Source organism: Poecilia formosa, unplaced genomic scaffold (genome assembly GCF_000485575.1).
Source record: "Poecilia formosa unplaced genomic scaffold, Poecilia_formosa-5.1.2 Scaffold47, whole genome shotgun sequence".
Classification (NCBI taxonomy): domain Eukaryota; kingdom Metazoa; phylum Chordata; class Actinopteri; order Cyprinodontiformes; family Poeciliidae; genus Poecilia; species Poecilia formosa.
The window spans coordinates 505,675-510,711 of NW_006799986.1; the positions used below are offsets into that span (position 1 = coordinate 505,675).

The following is a 5,037-nucleotide window of genomic DNA, read 5'->3' on the forward strand; positions in this document are numbered from 1 at the left end:
TTGGTGCTTTGTTGAGAGGTGACACCCGTTTCCACCAGTTTGGGGAACCAAGGACAGAGAGCGTTACATGCAATGTGGTAGGATGGCGTAGCAGCAAAATTTCCACATTCTCCTGAATGTAGAAATTATTTCTATACAATTAATCAATTCAATGGCTGATTACCAAAATAAGTCAGTTGCAGCCCCAAAACAAGTAATGAAATTAATTTATGAACTATACATAGATTATATTGGACCGAAAGCGAGTTCATAAAGCTTCAGAGGTTTATTTTCATGAAACACAAATCTTCCATTCATCTCCACCTTGCCTCACAGGACTTACTCTTCGGCTTATTCCTCAATGATCTCCTTCGTCTTGTTTGGTTTATAGATGAGGTGTTTGTTTCCACGCTGGCTCAAAGTCGTCCAACAGAGTCTTGTTCATGACCTCCTGTCTGGTTCTCCACAGCTGCAGTCGTAGGAGTGATGCTGTGGAAGACAAAGACTTCAAGTTGGAGCGGATGTCCGACGTTCCTGAAGGGCAGATAAACTGTCATCCAGCTTTTCCGGAGATTTTACGAACATTCTTGCCTACTGGTGGAGTTTGCAACAATCATGACGTTTATGAGGATTCAACATGTGGCTGGAACACAGAAGAACTTGGACTGAAGCTGCAGGTTTTTGTCTCACTGTGTCTCATCTCATATAATCTGCCTGCTGTATCCAGCAGGCAGATTATATTACTAAACCTGGAGAAAAAAAGGTGTAATTACAAGATAATTAGATGTATCATATCCTGACCATCCCAGCGTGAGGAAAGTTGAACCAGAGTGCAAGTAGTTACGCAAGCTTTCTGCCTCTTTTTACAACATTAATCATCTAATTGGAATAATGGTAACTTAAAACGACTAAATGTTTTCATGTGCTAGTGGTGCAGGAGCAAAGCAGGACAGTCGTCCTTCCATCCCTGAGAACGCCCTTGGACTCACACTGACGCTGTCCTTCTGGGACTTGGTTACCTCAGAGAAAGAGGTTAAAGTAACAGAAACTCAGTAATAAAAACATCCCACAGAGTCATTTTCAGCTCCTGTTCTATGGCTGAATTACCTGGAGATTTTCCTTTGTGATTTCAGCCGTTTCCTGCACAAAAACACTTATGCAACACGCCCATGTTCACATAATGTTCTTCTGCTAGATTGCGGTATCATTGTTGTGTAGTCTTCAATTACTAAATTCCCACAATGGACATAGAAATGAGTTTAAGGGAATATTTTTACTTTCTTGCAAGATATCAAATAGTCAAATGTTCCTGTCCTCATGTTTTCCAGGCCTTCATTTGACTGGCATGGCTAGTCGGTCCTCTCTACAACAGGTGCTGCTTTGGCTGGCTTTGGAATCCAGAGGTAGCATAGCGACAGTAAAAGAAATCATCAAAACGTATGTTATTAATAGGGAAAATGATGAAGACACAATAGGAATCCCAACTCGGGCATCAATGAGCAACACAATGGAACCAAGTAGGACACATTTATGGCAAAGTTTTCATCTTGAATGTGATTTTAAACAAGGGACATTATTGAAGGAAGAGAAATTACTTTGACACCTGACAGACGGACACCCTGAACAAGGATTTAAAAGCTCCCCATCTGCCGTTAGCTCAGTGTGGTGGAAGACCACTTGGACCTCTAATTCAAAAACAGTATAATATTTTGGCAGCTTTCAGAAAGACAGGCCTGAAAAAGACACTTCTGACCAAGTAAGATATGCGATGGAAAGAAGTTGCATTATATACACGCAATTCGTCATTCATTTGGCTCAGACACTGAGAAAAGATGAGTCAGTGGTGCATAAAATGTATCGTAGGAGTAAGAAATTCTGATTTGTTTCATATTCTCTTTCACAAACCCGACGCTGAAGAAACATTGAAAGTCCAAGCTCGCCCTTTTCCCATAAGATTATGTTTTTGTTGACAAAATCTGGTTTCTGCAGTGAAACTAAAACAAAATGGAGTCTGGTGGTCTCTGAAGAGATGTACCCCCTCCATGTATGGTAACTGCCCCGGTGTAGTGCCCTTTGGCTAAGACAGGCATGAAAACTGTGCCTTTTATAACCAATACGACTACTCTGGCACAGAGAAGCGATCCTGCATGTCCGACAAAATACAGCCTATTTCTGAGTATTACTGATTCACTTATTTAACTATTCAGACAAATTAGTTTTACAGATTTTTCACTTTTCCAGTATTTCTGACTACAAGATTTCAGTAATTTAAAATTTGGCACAAATACTTATCACACTTTGGTTCATGTAATGTTACATCATGAGATTGGTGGCCTCTTTTTGTTGTGGCGTCTTTTCCCAACATAAATGAATAGTGCGGACAAGTCGTGTTTTGAACTTCTGTGATCTTGACATTTGGAATATCCAGCTAAGATTTAAGAGATAGAACTCTAACTGAGTTTTAGATCTGGTAAACCAGCAGAACTGTTTCGTCGTGTTTATGAAAAAGGAAGAAGAGAATCCGATTGAAATCCCACAGCGCAACAGACAGGACTCCAAACAGAGCTTGAAGTTGGCTACACGCCATGTGGCGTTCTTATTTCACTCGGCTGCAGGACAGGGATGACTGTTAAAGCTGGAAACAAATCCCCATTAATGACGCACAAGAAGAGGTGTGTGGGTGAGGGACGAAAAGTCAAAACTGGAAGAGTTCAAACAAGAGCTGGTGCAGCGGAAGAAAGTGTAGCTGAGACAATAAAAGGGTGAGTGGTGGAAGAATAAAAGGTTTTGGCCTGGAAACTCCAGCTTCCCTGCAAATCTTTAGTTTGGCCTCTTTGTGTGAGATGACTTCACGCGGCGCACCTGAATACACAGATTTACACACAAGCTTGGCTGCAGCTTCTGAAGCAGAGTGTCTGAGATCACGCACAGCTGCTGGGAATCAGCAGAGCTCCCTGCTGAAAAGGCCTCAAAACGCCAAATCTCTGCGTGATTCTTCATCTCTGCACACTCTACTGCATTTCTCTGCTTTGATTTTACTGTAATAGATAACATTTCACCCAGATTACACCCTGAACCTTTCTCCAAAAGAACTTGCCTACAGAAAGCTTCACTTAGTTTTTAATATATCAAATTTTAAATTAATTTGACAAAAAAATTTTGCAACAGATGAAGAAAGATGAATCTTTGTGTTTAGCGAGAATAGAACAGATTTCATTTTAACAGCAATAACAATCTAAAGAAGTATAATCAAGCTAATGAACACAACTCCTTCAGTGAGAGACTGATGCATCATGGGAGCACAAAGGAGCGTTATCACAGGTCCTTCCTCCCAGCAGCTGCTAGACAGACATAAGAGCTCTTTGGACCTTCCCCAATGGTTCTTAATAATTATGGCTAAGCAAAGATTAAAAACCCAACTAATGTTTTTAAATGTAAATATAGACAAGTCCAGGTTTTAGCAGTTTAAATGTTTAAGAAATCATTACATTGAATTACCACAATTCAATGTCGTGATTGAATTACATTGAATTCAATGTAATTCAATCATGACATTGAAGGTACTGCAAAAATATTGCAGTACCTGTAATATTTTTAAAAACCAAGTTTTGTTGAAAATATTGTTTTTGTTTGTTCTAAAATAAAGAGAAACAAACATGCGGTTCCTTAAATTTGACATTTCCTAGGTTACTAATCAAAAATTATGTCTTCTTTCAAAAGGTCAGGTAACATTTGTAGCTCTAACTGAATTTTAGTTAAATGGACAGAGGACAAAAATGGTTCATTGGATTGTAAAGGTTGCAGACCCCTACTCTAGAACAATTACTGACAGAACAAACTCAATGAAATGTTTACCTTCCTGTTGTTTTGCAGATTATACATATTATTCTAAATAATGTGTTTTTATGGACAAATATTCAAAATTTGTACAATTTTTAAATTGCACATTTATTAGAACCCGAGAATAGCTACTACTAATAATCCTACAGAAGCCAGCTTTATTATGTTCTTTCAAAGACACCAAAACTAGATTTTATGCATGAAACAGCTAAATTATTAGCTACCTACACAATATATGGTTCAACCAAAACCTAAAAGTATAACCTCAAATTAGAAAAAAGATGTCTGGCTGAATTGGTGTAGCTGCTCTACATCAGGAAACTCCCATTATGAGCCATAGGCCTTAATGTTACTGGTCTGCACCTAAATCAACCACATCTGAACCTTTAAAACATGAAAGTAACAATTATTACCCAAAAGAAAAACATGGCAGTGGTATATTACACTGTTGATTGTTAGAACTGAAATACCCGGAACGTTTAGTTTTTAGTGCTCAGTTGGCGGCAGTCTACTACATGGCTGGAACTCATTGGAGTATTTCTGATGTGCAATTGTACTCACAGTTACCTCAGGAGATCTCATCCGTGATATCCAGTCAGTTTCAAACCCTTATGTCCAGGTAGCTTTAAGGTTCTGGTTCTGGTTCTCTGCCCAGGCTGGAATGAACATGGGCCTCAGGGTTAGCAGAGACAGCTTCCTGAGCCCTTCCGTGGCATCTCTTCAAAGCCCTACATTAGATTTTACACAAATCCCAAATTAGTTCACAAAACAAAGTACAGTCATGAAACACAAACTCCCATAAAATGCTTTCAGAAACTGCTTGCCCAGGAGCACATTGAAGCTAACAAAATAGTAAGCATGGGCATCGCCTTCCTAACAATCTAGGCTCCATAAAAAAGTGACAGCACTAAACAATTTTCTTAATCTAATTTACAACAAATGACATCAGACGTCCGAACATTAAAACAAGTTACTGTTAAAACTAAAACTCACACTAGAAAAATCTTTAACGAAGCGCCGCCATTCTTCCTTTCCGTTTCTTCACGTATCCTCTTTCCCTATCGGACTTGATCAAGGTCCCGCCCCCTCAAACTTTAGTCTTTCCTGATTGCCCAACTGTTACTGACAGACCCCTGTTCGTCCAATTGCATTACGGGGTAGGGGGGAAAACCATAGACATAATGGGCTCTTTGCACCTCAGCTTCCGTGTTCGGGGTA

General features: G+C 39.5%; 1 long non-coding RNA gene across 1 annotated transcript; it reads right to left on the minus strand.

Moving 5' to 3' along the window:
- Positions 1-246: 246 nt before the first annotated feature.
- On the minus strand, positions 247-4,896 carry LOC107836265 (uncharacterized). Its single transcript, XR_001662143.1, has 2 exons — positions 4,813-4,896; positions 247-728 (listed from the first exon to the last, which is right to left on the minus strand). It is a non-coding gene; the product is annotated as an uncharacterized LOC107836265 (long non-coding RNA).
- Between the last annotated feature and the right edge of the window lie 141 nt (positions 4,897-5,037).